The following is a 21297-nucleotide window of genomic DNA, read 5'->3' as shown; positions in this document are numbered from 1 at the left end:
AACAATGAATGAGAGTTAAAAAAAGCAAATAAGTAAATGAACAACGGGGAGGAGGGGAATGGAATGTTTCGGATGTTCTTTCTTATTTTAATTTTTATTTTTTGGAGTAATGAAAATGTTCAAAGAATGAAAGATGATGATACTATGAACAACTGTACACTTTGGAGGATTATATGGTACGTGAGTATATCTCAATAAAATTGAATTAGAAGAACATGCTAAGTGAAAGAAGTCAGTCACAAAGACCATATATTATGTAATTTCATTTATATAAAATGTTCAAGATAGGCAGAAAGTAGATCAGTGATTGCATCTATCTAGGGTGGTGCGGGGGAGAAGGATGGATGGAGAGTGGCTGCTAATGAGTACAGGGTTTCTTTCGGGAGGGCTGAAAATATTGTAAAATTGATTGTGGTGGTGGTTGCACAACAGTGTGAATGTACTAAAAACCAATGAACTGTACACTTTAAATAGGTCAACTGGGTGGTGTGTTACTCATATCTTAACAAAGCTGCTATATTAAAAAAAAGATCAATTTTAATTTCCAGTATGTTAAATATTAACAGATATGACTCATATAAACAAAAGCTCTTTGGAGTCATCAATGATTTTTAAGAGTATAAAGGGGTCCTCAGACCAAAGAAAGTTAAGAGAACCACTACACAATAAGATTCTGCTAGAAATTCTGTCAATGAAGTGAGTAGCAATGGCAGTAATTTATAGGCCTCAAATTTCCAAATTCTGTACTTTCACACCTGAATTTCTTTCCTTGTCATCTCTATGTGCATAATGTATCGTTAATCTAATTCATGGTCTTCAAACTGTTTTAGGGAGACCTAGAGTTGCACAGAATTACCCTCAGGGGAGACCTTAAGTGCAAGGAGACCTGCTTCTTCCATCAGCACTCTCTTTTATGTATCAGGATTTCAAAATTAATTTTACAATAATGCTAAAGGCAAAACTAGAAAACTACCCTGATTTAGCCTAATCTGAAACTGAAAGAATGAGTACAAAACACATTAGCTGAATAAATATTGTGTAAAAATAAAATATTTAATAGAGTAGATTCAAGCCAGTTTTTGTTGTTGTTTTTTTTTTTTTTTTGGAAAAAAAAAATAGCTAAAAGAATACTCCAAAGTTCTTAAATGTTATATGCTGCAATACATTTAGTTTACTATTTCAAAGAATCCTTTTTTGTTCCAAACTCTATCTTCTCTCTTCACATATAAAATCAACAACTTGTATCAGGTAATCTCTTAGGTAGCTCTAAAATTTGGGATTGTATGGTTGTAGGAAGTATTACATTTGAAGATTTAATTAGTGGAAACTTCATTACTAGAAGCAGGAAAAAAAAAGGTAGAGAAAATATGCTCCAGGACCTCACTAAAAGATTGTTACAATTTAAAATATCCTAAAATATCAATTGAAGTTATAAACTAGAAAGCACCTGGCAATCTTGGAAGAGAAAGAGCCATTCCCAACAGAGAACAGGGCTGTCAACATCACTGAAGGTGTATCCTCCTCATGTTGGTGGTCTACATTTTTACTTCTGACCCCCTCTCATTCCTCCCTCACTGCTTTAAAATACATTTAAAAATTATTAAAAGGTGTATGGTCACACAGTAACTATGGTGTGATTTAACAAGCACTCATGTTACCCTCTTTCCTCAAATTATTCTCACCTGCCGGCTTGATGGTTGATATGTCTTTAACAAGGGGATAAAACATATTATTTCATCTTATCCATATAAATAAGCCTAAAACATAGGTACCTAGTTTAATAATGTACAAGCATTTTGACAAAATCATATCAATTTGACAGTAAATAACATAGATGACTGATATCAAGATTCTTTCTAGTTTATATGAAAAGGGGTGAGAAAGCATTAAAAGGAAAATGAGAATAGAATTGGGATTTAAGGAAGACATGGTCCACAAAATGAAAATCGAATGTGCAGCTTGGATATATGTGGAGTAAAGGTATTTCTATCGTGTGAAGAGAAATGTGAGGGTGGGTTACTAAAAACAACACAAAAGAACTCTATGAAATACATAACTGGTATTTTATAGAACATGGTTGTTTAAAAACAGGTATTTGTTTTTAAATGTAGCAATTCTGCAACAAGCAAGCCTCTTTCCCAAGAGGATATTTAAAATGATAGCTTTCTATTTATAGTCTTATCCTCACTTAAGCCATTTCTCTGCACACATGTACAGAGATTTTTCATTTCACAAATTAATTTTCTTTTTAAATTCCAGAATTTCCCTCACCAATAAGGGCCAAGGCAGCAAGGTAAATTTGAAGTTAGTTAAACTTCTACTTTACACTGTAAGGTGATATTTTACATCAATTATGGAACTCTTCATGCAGAAGTAAGGCAGGTTAGTGAAGTTAATTGCACAACTAGTCATAACAGTAACTTCTATCTATGTCATTGATCAAATTAAAGATGAGAAAAGTTAAAGACCATTTCTTAGGCCAGACAGTACCAGATCATTGCTTTTTAAGAAGGAAGGGTCAAGAATAAAAACAAATGCAATTTTCCTTACCTACTTACTTTCTTTTGGAGGTATGTAGTTACACAGAGTTGTACATGAAAACATGAGTCAAGCAGGCCATATGAGCTATCATTTAAGCATACTATGTCATATAGTATGCATGAAATAAGTCTCAAAAAATTCACAACTTGTCTAGAGAAATAAGCTTACATGTAGAAATAATGAAAAAGGTAAGTTACAAATCTACAATTAAGCTGGGGGTTGTGGGGCAGTTTACAATTAAGATGACAGAGGGAACAAAGATCCTAAAGTGCAGGCATTCAAAATTCACAGGAAAAAATTTTAAGTTAATGGATGTGTGCGGAGACAACAGGTAAGAAAAAGCAAACCAGTAAGAAAAAGCAATCTATTACATGATAAAATCTGGTTACAAAACTAGTTTGCTGGAAAATAAAGTAGAGAACTAGCTTTTTAGCCATGGCAAATAACTTGTCTCTTATCTCAACCCTCAGCCAATGACTAATTGCATTAAATTCTGCAAAGTATACACATATGCACATGCCCACTTCTTATCAGGTATAAGCAAATTAGCTTAATTATGTAATTATTCTTTATTTGGGAAGTAAATTTAACTCGATAAAATTTTGTTTAATTATATGGTTTGATTCTTTGTATCATCTGTATTACAAGTGAACATCAAAATTCACAGGGATTAAGGGGAAGATTATTTTATTTTTAAAAACACGATTACTGTACTGACAAAAAATGTTCTCCTCCCTTTACAACAGCCAACTTAGTTTAGTTATATTAAGTTTTAAGTAATAATCACCCCTGCATGCAAGTGTAACTATAACGACAGAGTACTGATTCTGTGGTTCGGAACTGCAAGATCTACTTGAAAAACTCATTGCCATTTGTAACCATACCTACTTGATGCAAGGACTGCCCAGCATATTTAAATAGATTATGGAAAGTGTTAATAGTGAAATTTGCTAATTCAAATAGCAACAAAATATTACAAACCCATCAAGCCTTAAGTGTTTATTATTGTGGCATTTTCAAGAATGGAAAAAATAAAAATTGTTATCAATTCTCACTGTTTATTTCTGAGGAATTAAAACTCAACATTAATGCAAATAGGTGCAATTACATATACTAATAGGCCATGAGAACGAAACCTCTTTTATTCCTTGGCAAAGCATGGGACTTCTGCATAATATCTGAAAAAGCCTATTGCAATTTTCTTAGATTTCCCAATACTGCTGCCACCTAAAGCTCTGTTGGAGGAGCACTCTACTGTATTGGGTTCAGTAACTTGGGAGGTCCGCCATAACATTATCCACCTAAGCTCTTTATTCAGCGGAAGGTACATCTGCCCTGAACCCTTGCCAGGCATAACTATCAGGAAGTCTTCATATAACACTGATTTTATGCTAACAGTATATTTGTCTGTCGGTACAAACTCCAAGGACACCATTATGTGTGAGAACCCAGTATATTTTCAAAATTGGCTGGGAGGAGAAATGAACAGTGTGTCTTGCTTGTTGCTTTACAGAAACACTCAAATGTTAATAAATAAAGAGTTGAAAAAAACAGCAACAAAACTGTAGCCAGCATATGGCCATAATGAATTCAAATCACTTGTTTAAGCTAAACTCTGTATTAAAGATTTCAAGTGTAGCTGCCTGTAGACTGTGCTCTACAATGGACATGGATAGGAACCATAAGAAACTAGATCTTGAAACATTTATCAGCTAAAGAAAATTTAAATATTACAATAATTTGCCACTACAACATGTAGTATGCTTTTTTATTTGAGATAACAATTTGAAATATATTCCACAAACACTTGCAATTGAATTCAAAACCAAAAAATCTTCATAAGATAAAGAACTCTTGTACTGGATGACAAATTTCCCACTTATCTTTTGCTTCAAAAACGGTTAGTTGCAAATTGAATTTTTTTAAGTCACTATGTAAATAAACAGTCCAGTAGTACTCCCACCAACAGAACATATTATGGGGCTGCAACAACACCCTATATATGCAACTCATAATTTTAATATGTAAGAAAATAACAATAGTTAATATTTAATGAAACCCACCACTTGACTTTATATGCTTTATCTCTAATCCTCACAATCCCATGAGTTAAGCATTATCATTCCCATTTTAGAGGTGAAGAAATTAAATTGAGGCTCAGAGATGGATTCCATACCTTGTAAGAGACTTGATAAATCTGTTTCCCATCAGATCTTCTGTACATGAAGCATGTAAGATGTGAAACCATTGGCTGTATAATTTTTCAATCAACCAACAAGTTTTGGAAAACACAGTGTTGAGCCATGTTATGCTATGGGTACTTTGTGGAGGGCTGAGGGAGTTTCCTTCAAAAGTTGTATATTTCTTCTTTTAATACACACGCAAGTTTCATCCAGGTTCTGAAACCACAGATCTATATCAATTCTATAGCTAACTACATTAGTTATATAAAATAGAAAAACAGTAAACTAGTGCCAGGGAGAGCAGAGGCACTAGTATAATCTTCTCAGATCCTGAAGAAATGGTCTGAAAGTTAAACCTCAGATATTTCTTTAAAGCCCAAGACTATTATGGTAATGACTAAGTCTCAGAAATGGTCCTAGAATTTTATTTCTGATTACAGGCATATCTATTCCAGATTACAGAATCCTTTATTTAAGGATATATTCTCCCAGGCAAAAAAGCAAAAAGCAGTATTTGGAAAGATGAGCTCTCAATCAAAATGTGTCCAGGTAATAAAGGAATACCCATCAATAGCCAAATATACAAGGTTTTGTTAAATTTTGTTAAACTGAGGCACGTCCAATTTACTCTAGTCATACTGGTATCCTACTCTATAAAATATTAAATCTATCTTACTGCTACAAATATTATAAATGGGAGGACTTCCAATTTGACTTTAACCATCTTTTCACTACTTACAAGTTTTTGTAATCAGTGTCATAAACTAAAAGCAAACGGTTTCTTCCAAGATACAATTAGGCAAACTACAACTGAGAGAAATAAATAAAAGAATTGTTTTTTCTGAAAATTTTTACTAGAAAAATCATTTTGCTATTTATTAAATTACTATTTCGGAAAGCACCTTTTCACTGCTTAGTTGACTTGCTAACCCAGAACAATTAAACACGGGACATGATAAACTTAACAATTTAAGTTTCTTTATGAAAGCCAGCGCAAAGAGCAGAGGCATTCCTCTGCACCCAATAACCAAAAAAACCTTCAAACACCTAGGGATTTTTTGAGGACAGTCTAAGAATCGATCATGATATGTGTAAATCTGATCTCCGGGGTCCGTGACACTGACAATCACTAAACTTTTTTTTTTTTTTTTTTTTTTTTTTAATATCTCCATTGTGCTTTTTCTGGTACCACAGGCAAAATGTACTCAATTTCATCAACCAGTAGGAATGCCTTATTTCCTTTCTAAAAGAAGCCCTTCTAGAGGTAGGTAAGACAGCAGCCTCCCATTCTGAAAAGTCTCCCCGTGCAAGGCCAGGAGAGCAGAAGCACGCAGGGCACCCGCTCCTGCCAGGCCTTCTGTGGCTGGTTCCCGAGTCCCTGGGGCTGCAAGAGCAGCTGTAGTAGCATCAGCAGCACCACCAGCAGCAGCCATGGCAGGGACACGGGAATCTTTCGCCTGCCTCCTCCGCTAGGCCTCGAGGGGTTTGCTTTTCACATGGCCCCCGAGTGGGGGCGGTGGGCAGAAGGCAGTGTTTGCAGCTGCAGCCGCAGCAGCGGGCCAGGCACGCCGGGCTGCCTTGGAACCCGAGCTTCTGGCGGGCTGGTAGCAGTTGCGGGACCTCGGGGGGGCCCTGGCTGGAGAGACGGCGGCTCGGCGGGGAAGGCCACCTTCTCACACACCACATCTCTCCCCTGCCTGCCTCCTGCTCCGTTAGCGCTACCGGTTGGCGGGCGGGGGAGGGGAGCGAGGCGCGTTATTCCCGGGGAGCTGAAGGGGGGAGGGGAGGGCATCTCTTACCCGCGTTACTGAGGAGGAGGAGGAGGCGGTTGGAGCGCGGCGCGGCGGGACGACGGCGGGGCTGGGTGGGTGCAAGTAAGAGTCTTACGATAGGGAATTAACCCCATCACCAGCCCGGACACCGGCTCCAGCGGCAGCCGCGACTGGCAGAATCCCGCCTCTTCCCACCACGCACTAGCCCCGCCCCCCGTTCTTTTCGAGGGGAAGCCGACTAATCATAGGTTGTACATCCATGGAGTGACATGAGAATAGTCCAATCACTCTTGAAAAAACGCCTTTCTCTCCACCCCCTTTAGCTCCTCCCCGGCCGCGGGAGAGCCCTGCCAAGTCTTCCTCCACCCTTAAGGGGAAAAGGACCAATCCGTGGCATAGATCCGCCCTTGAGGGACGCAAAAGACAACCAATGATAAAACTAGAAGGACAGCCATTTTGCCCACTTGTAAAAGGGCCACCTTTTCCCACGAGTTGGTGGAACCTGAGGTAGGGGAGTTTGGGGAGTCTTCGCTGAGCAGGAGCTATTAAAATATATATAGATTTTTAGGGAATATTTATGGTGCTTTGCGTCAAGGAGCTCGTTTTCATTATCCATGTGGGGGAAATGAGGAATGCTGCTTAAGGATTTGGCTCCTAACCTTAGGGTAACGGGTTATAGGCTGAACACCTGGTTTCTCCAGCCTCTGGCTGAGGGGGGAGCGATCGTCCTCTGGCCTGCAGGGACTACAGTTCCCATCGTGCTTTGCCTACACCCATACCCTTTGCCTCCCTTTACTTCCCGCGGGGCTTGGCGGGAATTGTAGCTCTCAGAGGCGCTGGTACCGCCTCCTTGGCCAATGGGAAGGGACAAAGTTTTGGAAGATTTGGAGTTGGGGCGGGGAACTAGTGTCGTCAAAGCCTGTGGTAAACCCTTTTCGCAGCCCTAACAGATAAGAGCAGTGATAGAGGGAGAGGTTAGTAGTTTCATTAACATCATACGGCTTTTAGATTCCTGGTTATTAGAACTCTTACTTTCAGTTTGTCCCTTCAACGTCATTTCCGCTTGGGGGCGGACACACCCTAAATCTGTGGCGGGAGTTGAAGATTCTGCAGCGAATACACTCAGGTGTGGCCGTCTCGGAGCGGCGTGGCGGGCAAGTGGATGGCTTCTTTCGTGGTAGATTATATTGCCTTTTAAGAAATAGTAGGTTAAGTGGGATGGTGTTAGTTCCCAAGAACATTATGCCACTGTCGACCCCTAGATATCAATCCCGGAGTCCCATATTTCTTGTTTCTTGGCCTGCTCTCGATTATAGTATACCCAGATATTTGTAGAGGGTGCTCTGTATACTGACTATAAAGAACGGGCTCGTCAACTTGAAAGGTGAAATCACTGCCCTCCTCCCTACGTGGGATCAGACACCCAGGGGAGTGAATCTCCCTGGCAATGTGGAATATGACTCCTGGGGAGGAATGTAGACCTGTCATCGTGGGATGGAGAACATCTTCTTGACCAAAAGGGGGATGTGAAAGGAAATGAAATAAGTTTCAGTGGCAGAGAGATTCCAAAAGGAGCCAAGAGGTCACTCTGTTGGGCACTCTTATGCACAATATAGACAACCCTTTTTAGGTTCTAATGAACTGGAATAGCTAGCAGTAAATACCTGAAACTATCAAACTACAACCCAGAACCCATGAATCTCGAAGACGATTGTGTAAAAATGTAGCTTATGAGGGGTGACAATGGGATTGGGAAAGCCAATAAGGACAACACTCCCCTTTGTCTAGTTTATGGATGGATGAGTAGATAAATAGGGGAAGGAAACAAACAAACAGACAAAGGTACCCAGTGTTCTTTTTTACTTTAATTGCTCTTTTTCACTTTAATTATTATTCTTGTTATTTTTGTGTGTGTGCTAATGAAGGTGTCAGGGATTGATTTAGGTGATGAATATACAACTATGTAATGGTACTGTGAACAATCGAATGTACGATTTGTTTTGTATGACTGCGTGGTATGTGAATATATCTCAATAAAATGAAGATTTAAAGAAAAAAAAAAGAACGGGCTCGGATGTTCTGAGCTAACTCCTCCCACTTTTGCAAAGGTCTGCATAGGTTGCTTTGAAAGAAGAAAGCCAGGGAAGGGCTTGCTAGGGGAGAGGTAGGGTCTTAAGGTTTGATGCTCAGGAATGCCCCCATCAACATATGTTTCTTGAGTAATGCTTTCCTGAAACACTTGAGTCATCATCCTAAAGATTTGGGAGCCCATAACCTAATAAACTTAGCACCTTAGACTCTAGTTTTGCCCCATTCGTGATGCAGGATTGACCATAAATGCTATTAGACGATCCCTTCGAAGTACCTTGGGAAACTCATTGAATAAAGGAAATACTCAAGTTATCAGAAAAGGCCTTCCCTCCTCAAGCCTGATGCCCTTCATTCTCAACTCTAGTTTCCCCATCATCATTTTTGGTTGAAACTTTCAGGATATATCTCTTTTCCCCGTTATTTTAGCTGAGACTTTCTCAGATAAATTTTTACTCACTTTTCTCCATCATTTTACTGGGACTTTTCTCTCGAGAATCATCTTATAAATATTTATTGAGCACTATTACGCATTAAATTAGACACTTCTAGGCTTTGGGTTTGGGCAGTGCCAAAAAAGCCAGGCTCCTTGTCCAAACCTTGTGAGGAAGAGGCCAGTAAAATTAATGATGACGTTACCTGTTCTTTTAATTCCTCCCTAAATTCAGAGAAGTCTTCTTTAGTCATGTTATGTGTGTTTATTTGGTCTCTTTCCATTATGCCTCCATATTTTTTCTTTCTGTTATTTTTACTGAAGCCCTAATCTCTCTCCAATACTTGGAAATCATGTTTATGTACCGATGAAATGATAAATTTTATAGTGTAATCCTTCTAGATTTAGGAACATAACCATACTTTTCACCCAAGTTGTGGGTCTCAAGTAAAGCTTTAACTGTTGCTTTTTGATGCAGTTAGGATTTTCAGAGATAGTTTAGTAATATAGACTTATACGGAGTTTTAGTTTTCTATCCTGAGCTCTTCCAGTGTAAATCAAGCCTGTAAATAGTTGTGATGGCCACAATTTTATTGTGTTTCCTGTGAGATAGGTGGGATGTTAAGTGCTTTAAGTACATTTACTTTGCAGCATGCTATTTTTTGTCTGTCTTTTTATAATTGAAGAGATTGGTTTTCAGTGAGGTACAAGAGTTTATGCCTGAGACTCTTAATCAGTAAATTTTGAAACTGAGATTTATATCTGAGTCCATCCTATTTCTGAGCTCTTAACCACTGCTCATAACACTGCTCTCGACATTTACTTTGAGGAAGAACATAAAATTCCATCCCTGGATTCTGAAACCAGTGGTCACTCCTTTTGAGCCCTCCTCTACCCTGTACATTTTTCTGTCAAGCACCTAAAACTAGGATCACCAAATAAGTAATTTATCATACAATCTGGGTCATTTTCAAGAGTGAAAGGGAGGTTGGCAAAAATAATTAGCATTTGTTAATTGATCCACAGCAGATATAAACCAGATATACACCCTGGAAAACCAGGACTTACATTTTTCCTATCTTTAATGCTTAATAGCACTTGTTTTACATGTCTTAAGTAAGTTCCTTTTAAGTAAGTTCATTATGGGTTGGAATAGTGGTGTGCTGGTAAATGTTTAACAGCCAGCTCTGCAAAAAATTTGAAATTTGCCTATTTCCATTTTGTAAATACTTCCATCATGGCTGATTATAAACTACCAAATGACTGCTGAGTGCTGAGTTGGGAAGAGATGTACATTATTACATAATATATTATTATATAGTTTCTCTACCATACAGATAAAAGAGACATAAATGACCTGAAGCAGCTAGATAATAGTAAAATGGAGGAATTAGTAAGTGATGAGTTTTGAATATTTATTACTTTAAAAGTATATAATTTATTTAAATGTACCTTATCTAATTTAATTTTTAATAATGGCTGATTAATAACCATTATGTAAAATTCTCGAAAAGTTAGCAGTCAGCGCTTATAAGCTGGTATGGGCCATCTCTAGCACATCACTAAGTTGGGCCATAACACTTCATACAGAATAAGATTAATACTTATGTTAGGTGAGTTAATATGTGGGATTAGAAAAGTTCCACTAGTTTGACACAATAGAAGGAGTTTGATTATGCTTTTGTGTATTGAATCCTAAAAGCAGTCTTGTGAGGTAGGGACAGAAAGTTAATACTTTTATTTGCTGTTAGTGAGTAGAGATTAGTAATTAGATATAGAACTAAAACTGAAAAATCCCTCCCTCTTCATTATACATGTTATCATATTCTCTTCTGTAATCATGTTATTTGGAATGATATGCAATTGGCACATAACTGCAGATTCCTTATTATAAAATGATGGGTTTGGATTATGTTATGTTTGTTAAGGTCTCCTCTGGTTTTAAAAATTTACCAGCGCTTCATTGTTCATGCTTCTATTGGAAGGCTTTCTATTATTGCTGGTCACTGGATAGTTATTAAATGTGTTTTATGTGCTTCTTGCTGCAGAGCTGCTGTGGGTGGTGTTTAGGAAAACGTTATCTGTTTTGAGAAGCTTATTTTCTAGCCTAGGAGACAAGAAGTGCATACCCAATGATAGTAATAGCTGACATTTATTGATTATGTGTCAGACACTATGGTAAGCAGTTTGATATTCGTAATTTGATTTAACTTCCATAACTTCTCTGAGAGGTTGTCATTGTCCTCATTTTACTGGGAACGACCTGTTTTGTAGATTATCCCACTTTGGATTTGACTGATTGTTTCCTTATATTGTTGAAGCTGTGAAGTATCAGTGTATGTCCTATAAACTATGTTAGCTCTAAAGGCTTGATTAGATTCAAGTTGAACAGTATTTTGGGAAAAATACTTCATAGTTGACGCTGTGCACTTTACATTGATTGCATCCTATCTGGAGGTACATAATGACAGTTTGTTTTAGCATTAGTGATCCTATGTTTGCTTATTTGCTTAGGATGATGACAGATCTTTCCACTGTCAAGATACCTTTTTGTCTTTATGTGATTAGCAGATAATTTCTGGGGTGCTACTTAGATACTGTGGGGATACTCAGTTCACCTAATTTTTTTTAGGATTTAGGACTGAGCCATTAGGAGGAATTATATGAATCCATTTTTAAAAATTGGGCAACATGGTAGTTTTCTAATTCTGTCAATCCTTCTACCATACTGTGCCATATTAGCTGTTAAATATTTTGAGTATCACCCCAATTAAATATTTTGGATAGCTTCTCATTAATTTGAGTTTGTGACCAGGTGCAAAGACTTCATGGCATCACAGAACATAGTATGAAGATGGGCGTAAGATGAGGCAGTTCTGATAGAGCCTATGTGCCATGCTAAGACATTTGGATTTATTTTTTCCTGTAAGATAAAATCTATTTTAACTTTAGTGTGCTTCCTAAAAATGCAGATTTATGCTCCCTGCTGTGCGATTCTGACTCAGTTGCCATCATACTTTGGAAGTACCACTGTAGGCAATGGGAACACTATAGACCACATTTAAGTGTTGAACGCTCTGGCAACAACATAGAGTCTAAAACTGGTAGTCCAGTCACCTTTACATCCAGTGCAGAGACTTGCTAAATTTGTGCAGCACAGTGTTCTTAAAATTTTTAATTTAACAGCCTTCATGAGGCAAGCATTCTGCATTTGGAGAAAGTCCACCCTGTTTCCCCTGTATCTTTCATTTCAGTGAATTCTCCAGACAATCTGAACCAGTAAAGAGATTTATTTCAAGGAATTGGCTTATGCAGTTGTGGGGGCTGACAAAGTCGGAAATTTGTAGGGCAGGAAACTGGCAGGAGCTGATGTTGCTGTCTTGAGCAGAATTTCTTCTTCTTCAGTTTTGCTGAGGGAAACCTGAGTTTTCCTCTTAAGGCCTTTCAACTGGTGGGGTGAGATCCACTTACATTATCAAGATAATCTCCTTAAAGACAACTGAGTGTAGATATTAACCACATCTACAAAATATCTTTACAGCAACACCTAGGTTCTGTTGTTTGAATATTTCAGTACTATAGTCTAGCCAAGTTGACACTTAAAACAACCACCACATTGCCTTTTGTGTTGCAATCTTGGGTAGAAAGGATAAATGAGAAGTAGACTGGAGGCAGCTTGCTCACCTTGGGGCAGTTTGAGAGTCCAAGAGAAAAAGAACCAATGCCTGCACTATTACAGTGGTGAAAGCTGGATGAGGATAAATATAATAGATTTCCTGTGCTTCTACCAAAAATCAGATTAAGTTTACTTTCCTTTCTTTTTGGAACAACATTGGCATTAAACAAAATATATTAGGCTTCGTACTTCAGACACTGGTGCCAATAAGCATGCCTCTTTTGAAGTATAGACGTGGCTTTTTAAAGTTGCTCTTATAATTATGTCCATTGTTAACTAGAATGCAGCCTTCTTAATGACTCATCACCCAAACTATTTCTTTTCATTGCAAATGATATAGTTTTTTTTTTTAATTTCCAGATTATAAGTATGATTTATGTTCATTGTATTTAAAAATATAGGAAAATATAAAGTAGAAAGTAAAAGTTATCTGCAATCCTATTACACAGAGATAACCACTGTTAAATTTTAGCAAGCATCCTTAAAGATATATCTTTTTACACATAGTATATACTCAGGTATGGATGGTGTCATGCTGCTTTGGTTTTTTGTAAACTTTTTATTTTTTCACTCAACAGTAGGCTGTGAGTATGTTTTCATTCAATAATAATAATATTGAATAATGTTGAATGAATATCAATATTATTTTCGATGGCTACCTTGTATTTCATTGTATGTCTCTGACGTAACGAATTCTCTGCTGATGGACTTTTACGTTGTTTCCGCTTACTATTATAAGCAACACTGTGGTAGGCATTATATATATATTTTTTTTCATTTAATTTTATAATTATCTATAATTTCTTTGGTATAAGAAACAAAGTAAAAATCATCCTTTATTGTTTTAAAGGCTAGTAAGTTGTCCCAACACGATTTATTGAATCTCCCCTACCTAATGAATTGAAATGTCATATTTCTCATATTTACAATTTCCATATATACTTGGTTTTGTTTTAGACTCTTTCATTGATCTGTCTTATCTTTGACTTGTACCATACATATAATCTTAATTTCTGTAACTTTATAACATGCTTTGATATTTAGGAGGAAAAGTATCTTTCCACTCTCCTATTTCAGAAATTTTCTTGTCATTCTCAAATTTTCTTGTATTGTAGTAGATGAATTTTGGAAATATTTTATCAAATTAAGAATAAATCCCTGAACTTTTATATTTTAACAAAATTTAGGTTTGACATTTATACAGAAACAGAATCCTACATGTTAAAGAAATGGAAGTATTTAATTTCTTATTAACAATATGGATTTTTTGTATGTACCATCAAGGCTCAATGGGTCATGCTGTCCTTTTTAAAAAAATATTTTTTGTTACAGAAATAGACCTAAATGGTTACAGTTTAAGAGAACATTTTATATTTTTAAATTATATAATCCCCTTTCTTACAGAGCCTTGCATTTTATATGTGTATTTCAGTAGAACCTGATGACTTTCCAATGTTTATCTAACATATACTGATTAATCCCATTGTACCTCACAGTCTTTCCAAGGACTTCATATTCAACCCATCCCCAATTATTAAAAAAAACTTTGTATTGTAGTTAGAAATATACAACTCAAAATTTTACATTTCAACCACATTCAAGTATAAAATTCAGTAGTATTTATTAATTCCCAATATTGTGCTAATATCACTAATATCTATTACCCCTACATTTTCATAACTTCAAACAGAAATTCTTCACCCATTGAGCTATAAGTACCCGCCCATAACTCCCCATCCCTACCCCTGGTATCTATAAACTATTATTTGTCTCCATGAAGGTTCCTTCTTCTAGTTATTTGGTATAATTTGTCTTTTTGTGATCATACACTATTTGTCATTTTGTGTTTGACTTATTTCACTGAACATGATGTCTTCAAGCTTTATCCATGTTATAGAATGCATCAGAGCTTCATTACATTTTATGGCTGAAAAATGTTTTGTTGTTTTTGTATAACACATTGTTTATTCATTCATCTGTTGATAGACACTTGGGTTGCTTCCATCTTTTTGTTATTGTTAATAATGCTGCAGTAAATATTGGCATGCCAATATCTGCTTTTGCTTTTTTGGGGTATATACTGGGATTATTGGGTTTAATAGTAATTCTGTGTTCAACTTTCTGAGGAACTGTTACACTAATTGACATAGTGGCTGCGCTATACTACGGTACCATCTCACCTTATCCTCTCCGACACTCATTATTTTCTGTTTCCTTAATAAAAGCCATCATAGTGGGTGTGGAGTGGTATCTCATTGTGGCTTTGATTTGCATTTATGTCTCTGATGACAGAAGATGTTTAGCATCTTTTCCTGTGCTTATGGGCCATTTGTATATCTTTGGAGAAATGTCTATATAAGTCCTTTGCCCATGTTTTAATTGGATTATTTGCATTTTCATTGTTAGATTGTAGCAGTTCTTTATAGATTCTAGCTATTAAACCCTTATCAGATACATGATTCATCATTGTTTTCTCCCATTCTATGGGTTATCTTTTCACTTTCTTGATAGTGCCCTTTGACATACAAAAGTTTAAAATTTTGGCAACATCCATTTTATCAATTTTTTCTTTTGTTGCTTGTGCTTTTGGTGTCATATATTAAAAAAATCGCTGCCAAAACAAAGGTTATGGAAATAGGAACAGTTATTCTCTGCTGGTGGGAGTGTAGTATGGTGCAGCTGCTTTGGAAGGTAGTTTAGTGGTTCTTCAGGAAGCTAAGTATAGAACTGCCATATGATCCAGCAGTCCCATTACTAGGTATTTCAGAAGAACTGAAAGCAGAGATGTGCATAGACATTTGCATCCCAAGTTCATATCAGCATTATTCACAGTTGCCAAAAGATGGAAACAGCTCATGTCCATCAGTTAATGAGTGGATAAACAAACTGTTCTATATACATACGATGGAATATTATTCAGCTGTAAGAGGGGATGAAGTCCTGATGCATGCAACAACGTGGATGAATCTTCAGGACCTCATGTTGAGTGAAATAAGCCAGAGAGAAGAGGAAAAATATTGTATGAATTCACTAATATGGACTAATTATAATGAGCAAACTCTGGGAGTTAAAATCTAAAGATAGGTTACCAGGATATAGAAAGAAGGTAGAGAATGGACAGATGAAGTTTAATGTATACTGAATTTTTAATAAGGTTGATTGTAAATGTTTTGAAATTAATAGAGATGATGGCAGCACATTACTGTGACTGTGCTTAACAGTGCTGAGTGTGAGTATGGTTGAAAGGGGAAGTCTAGGGTCGTGTACATCACTACAAAGAAAGCTAGAGGATGAAACGTGGGACTGTATAATATAGCAAAACCTGTTGTGAACAATGACTGTGGTTAATTGTACAAATATAAGAAAGTTCTTACATGAACTAGAGCAAATGTACTTTGCTATTACAAGGTGTTGGTAATAGGGTGGTATATGTGAAAATACAATTAATGCAAACTGAAGTCTATAGTTAACAGTAACATTGTAATATTCTTTCATCAATTGTAACAAAGGTATGATACTGTAGCTAAGCATCAATAATGGGGGGTATAGGAGGTATGGGATTTTTTTTCCCCCTGGAAGAATGAGAATGTTCTCAAGCTGATTATGGTAGTGAATGCACAACTCTGATTACAATGAGAGCCACTGATTGTATACTTTGGATAGAGTGTATGGTATGTGAATAAAACTGTTTAAAAAAAAAAAAAAAGAAGCCTACATTACCACAGTAGAGCATTAATACTGCCCAGTATCAGGAGAAAAACCAAACAAACAAACAGAACAAAGGTTATGAAGTTTCATCCCTTATGCTTTCTTCTAGGAGTTTTATGGCTTTCGTCCGTATGTTTAAGCCCTTGACCCATTTAGAGTTAATTTTTGTATATGATGTGAGTTAAAGGTCTAACATTCTTTTGCAAGTGTCTGTTCAGTTTTCCAAGCACTGTTTCTTGAAGAGACTGTTATTTCCCCAATTCTTGTACTTGGAACCATTGTCAGAATTCAGTTAGCCTTAGATAAATGGGTTTATTCCTGAACTCTCACTTCTATCCCACTGGTCTCTATGTCTGTATCTTTATGACAGTACCATTGTCTTGATTACTTTTTAGTAAGTTTTCAAATCAGGAAGTGTGAGACCTCCAGCTTTGTTCTTTCTTTGCAATATTGATTTGGCTCTTTGGGGCCCATGCAATTCCATATGAATTTGAGGATGACTTTTCCGTTTCTGCAAAAAAGGGCTGCTGGGATTCTGATAAGAATTGCATTTCATCTGTAGATTGCTTTGGGTAATACTGACATCATAATGATATGATGTTCATGGATAAACATCTTATCCATGAACATGGGATTTCTCTCTGTTAATTTAGGTCTTATTTAATTTCTTTTGGCAGTGCTGTGTAGTGTTCAGTATAAAAGTCCTTTACTTCCTTGGTTAAATTTATTTCCAGGTGTTTTGTTATTTTAGGAGCTATTGTGAATGGAATTTTTAAATAATTTCCATTCAGAATATTCTTTACTGGTGTATAGAAGTACAACTGATTTTTGCTTGTAGGCTGCAACTTTGCTGAAATTATTTACCAGTTCTAGTAATTTTCTTGTAGATTCTTTGGGATTGTGTATATAAAGAATCATTACATCTGCAAATAAACATAGTTTTACTCCTTTCCAATTTGGATGCCTTTTATTTCTTTTTCTTGCCTAAATGCTCTGCAAGGATTTCCAATATAATGTTGAAAAGGAGTGGTGAAATCAGGTATCCTTATCTTGTTCCTGACCTCAGAGGGAAGACTTTTAGTCTTTAACTATTGAATAAATATTAGCTCTAGGGTTTTCATATATCCCCTTTATTATGTTGAGGAGGATACCTTCCAGTACTATTTTTCTGAGTTTTTTTCTCTTAAAAGGATGTTGGATTTTGTCACATACCCTTTCAGCATCAATTGGGATGATTGTATGATTTTTTTCCCTTCATTCTGTTAATGTGGTATATTACAGTAATTGCTTTTCCTATATTGAACCACCCTTGCATTCCTGGGATAAATCCCACTTGGTCATGATGTATAATTTATTTAATATGCTGTTTGATTCAATTTGCTAGTTTTTCCTTGAGGATTTTTACATCTATGTTCATAAGAGAAATTGGTCTATAGTTTTCTTGTCCTGTGATGTCTTTAAACTTTTTTTGGTATTAGTTAGTGTTGGCCTCATAGACTTATTAGGAAGCATTCTTTCCTCTTGATGTTAATTCTTTGCATGTTTGGTAGAACACCAGGGAAGCTCCCTGGTCCTAGACTTTTCTTTGTTGGGAAGATTTTGTACCCCCCCCCCCCCCACAATTCAGGTTTATTGAGATATATTCACATACCCTTACAGTCATCCACAGTGTACAGTCAGTTCACAGTGCCCTCATATAGTTGTGCATTCATCACCAAAATCTTTTTTTTTTTTTTTTTTCAGATAAAGGCTTGATTTATTGAATGGTTCAGCTATATAATTGCTGAGGCCACTATGTACAGTAGAGAAGGGGAACTTTTTTTCTTGGTCTCTTCCTCCTTTGACTAGAGTCTTGATAATCTCCTCTTTCTTGTCCTGGAACCACTCCTCATGGTGCTTGCGAGCCTCCTTGGTCTTGGATTTGTGGGCCTTAGCCTGGTCAGGCAAGAGCTTCTTGCAGGACTTGTCTGCCTTCAGCTTGCAGATGTGTTCCATGAGAATCCGCTTGCTCTTGAACACATTCCCTTTCACCTTCAGGTACAGTCTATGATACATGTGGTGGTTGGTCTTCTTGGATTCACGGTATCTTCCAAGCAGCTGGCACAGAATTCTCATCCTCCTCATCTGGGTTACCTTCTCAGGCATTCAAGCATTGGCAGTACCCTTTCGCTTACGTATACCCATATGCCTGCCCTTCCGGTGGGCCAAGGTGTTTTTCCAGCATCGAGCCTGGGAATGGACAGCCACTGGCTTGAGGGTGATCAGCCCATCTTTGATCAGCTTTTGAATCTGCTGACTGGAGTTGGCATTGGCCATTTCATTGGTCTCATTGGGGTCCAATCAAACTTTCCTTTTGCCACAGCGGAGGATGCTGGGGGTGAGCCTCTTCTGAAGCCTGAGCATATTCATGGCTGCGATAGCAGCGCCAAAGGCCAAAATCAATTTTTGAATGTTTTCATTACTCGAGAAAAAAAAAAAAAAAGAAAGAAAGAAAATTAAAATAAGAATAAAAATACAAGTAAAGAAGAACATCCAAAATACCCCATCCCTTCCATACCCCCTATTATTTATTTAATTTTTGTTCCTATTTTGTAGTCATCTGTCCATACACCGGATAAAGGGAATGTGAGCCAAAAGGTTTTCACAATCACACAGTCGCACTGTGTGAGCTACATAGTTATACAGTCATCTTCAAGAATCAAGGCTACTGGTTCAACAGTTTCAGGTATTTCCTTCCAACTATTCCAATACACTAAAAACTAAAAAGGGATATCTATATAGTGCATAAGAATACCCTCCAGAATGACCTCTCAATTCCAGTGAAACCTTATTTTGTTTCATTTCATTTTTCCCTTTCAGTCAAGACTTTCTCAGTCCCATGATGCCGGGTCCAGGCTCATCCTTGGGAGTTATGTCCTGTGTTGCCAGGGAGATTTACACCCTGGGAGTCAGGTCCCACATGGGGGGAGGGCAGTGAGTTCACCTGCCGAGGTGGCTCAGTTAGAGAGAGGGAGAGGGCCACATCTGAGCAACAAAGAGGTACTCAGGGGGAGACTCTTAGGCACAATTATACAGGGCATATGATTTTAATTGTCCTGTTCTTCTAGTTTGCTGATTCCTTTTTCTGCCTATTCCACTCTGCTGTTGATTGTCTCTATTGTATTTTTAATCTCCATTATTATAGTTTTCATCCTCAAATGTTCTGTTTAATTCCTTTTTAAAATTTTGAATTCTTCTTTTTGTTCCTGCATTGTCTTCTGGATTTCCTTTAGTTCTATGTCCATGTTTTCCTTTAGCTCATTGAACTCATTCAGGAGAGCTGACTTAATGTTTTTGATTAGTTGTTCCAATGTGTGTGCTTCCTGTGTTCTCTTAATTGTTCCTTTGAATAGGCCATCTCTTCCCATTTCTTTGTATGACTTGTGATGTTTTATTGCTATTTGGGCATTTGAGTATTTTGATGTGTCAACTCTGAAAGTCAGAATCTCCCTCTTACCTAAGGTTTTATTGTAGTTTGGCTATTCATTAATGTTCTTCTTCAATTGCTTGGTACAATTTGTACTGAAACTTTCAAATTTCCCATGGTTAACAGTCTTGTTCTTCTCAGGTCTCTCTGACCCTGAGTCTTGCCCTGGATGTGCACAGTGCCTTCCGGTTGGCTGCATTTACAGCTCTGAGGCCATTTGCTCTCAGCTTGCTTTGCTTTCCGCTTCTGATTCCAGTAGCTTTCTCCTTAAGTGTCTCTATATTGTCATTTAGCCTCTCTGGGGCAAACTCGGGGCTTCATCTCTTACCTTAGCTTCTCCAGACATCTTTCTGTCTGCATTTCCAAGCATCTGGGTCTGTGTCAGCTCTGGTTTCAACAGCTGTCTCCAAAATGTCTCTAGGCATTTTCTGTCTGTCTCTGAGCTCTCTTCAAAATGTCTCTACCTTTTATCCTCCCATAGAGGATGCCAGGAAACTAATTAAGTCCCACCCTAAATTGGCTGGGTCACATCTCCATGGAAATAATCCAATCAAAAGGTCTAACCCACAATCCAGTCAAAAGGTCTCACCCACAATTGGATAGGTCACCTCTCCATGGAAACAACCTAATCAAAAAATCCTACCCACAATACATCTGCATCTACAAGATTGCATTAAAGGACATGGCTTTTTATGGGGTACTTTACAGATTCAAACTGGCACGATGACTTTTAGAAATCCCCTAGTATATTTGACTGTTTTCCCTCCAAGAGAGGATTTCCTTTCCCCAGCTCCTCCACTCAGAGTCTCATGGTGTCCTCTTTGTTTTTATGTAGTTTTTCTTCCCCAGCAGCTACAGTCAGCTCAGCTCTACTCCTGCGCTCTGGTCTACCTTTTTACTCCAGTTTTCAGTACTGGGTCTGCACTGCCCTTCACAGCTCAGCTTCCCCTTTCCACACAGGTTTTCTACCCCAGAAATTTTCACATTAGTTGACCCATACTTGTGCCCCGAGTCTGTCTTCCACAAAGCCAGAGGGGTTGATGTACAAAGACACCCAATATTTTTTCTTTGGTGCATTAGTAGTCAGGCTCCTGGGTACTTTGAGAATGTGCCTGGGTTGCTAGACTGCCACGGCAAGTCAATCCATCCTCAGGGACTTTTGATTGAATGCTTGAGACCAACAAATTGACACCGTGGGTCAACTCTTGCCTACGGGACTTGCGTTTAAATGTGTGTGGGCCTTCAAACTACTGTGTGGTAGTTTGGTTGGGTTGGTATTCTGGGAACTGCATTAGAATGCCACCGGCCTGTGGAGCCACCACTGCCATGAGTTGCACAAATTGCCATGCAGCTCCATGCGTGTGGGAAGGTCTCAGACTGGTAAATGTGTCCCATCACTCTTTTACCATCCCACCCCCCATTCAGATTTG

General features: G+C 37.5%; 2 protein-coding genes and 1 pseudogene across 9 annotated transcripts in view; 1 reads left to right on the top strand and 2 right to left on the bottom strand.

Annotated features, from left to right (window-relative positions):
- The window catches only part of R3HDM1 (R3H domain containing 1), a 205252-nt gene extending 198576 nt beyond the window's left edge, over positions 1-6676 (bottom strand). For 2 of the 3 annotated variants that reach the window (XM_037848731.1, XM_037848729.1), the window contains exon 1: positions 6524-6676. The gene's annotated coding sequence lies outside the window, so the exon portion shown is untranslated. Of the gene's footprint in view, positions 1-4717; positions 4822-6523 lie in introns of those variants that run through there. The other variant, XM_037848727.1, reaches the window with a different exon arrangement.
- Positions 6677-6973: 297 nt separating this feature from the next.
- ZRANB3 (zinc finger RANBP2-type containing 3) overlaps positions 6974-21297 on the top strand; it is a 362832-nt gene continuing 348508 nt past the window's right edge. For 2 of the 6 annotated variants that reach the window (XM_037850113.1, XM_037850107.1), the window contains exon 1: positions 7595-7650. The gene's annotated coding sequence lies outside the window, so the exon portion shown is untranslated. Of the gene's footprint in view, positions 7004-7427; positions 7471-7552; positions 7674-21297 lie in introns of those variants that run through there. The other 4 variants (XM_037850112.1, XM_037850110.1, XM_037850111.1 and 1 more) reach the window with 4 other exon arrangements.
- LOC119543685 lies at positions 18174-18816 on the bottom strand (annotated as a pseudogene).

The sequence above is a fragment of the Choloepus didactylus genome, chromosome 9 (assembly GCF_015220235.1).
Source record: "Choloepus didactylus isolate mChoDid1 chromosome 9, mChoDid1.pri, whole genome shotgun sequence".
Classification (NCBI taxonomy): Eukaryota; Metazoa; Chordata; class Mammalia; order Pilosa; family Megalonychidae; genus Choloepus; species Choloepus didactylus.
This window is presented reverse-complemented; position numbering and strand designations above follow the sequence as displayed.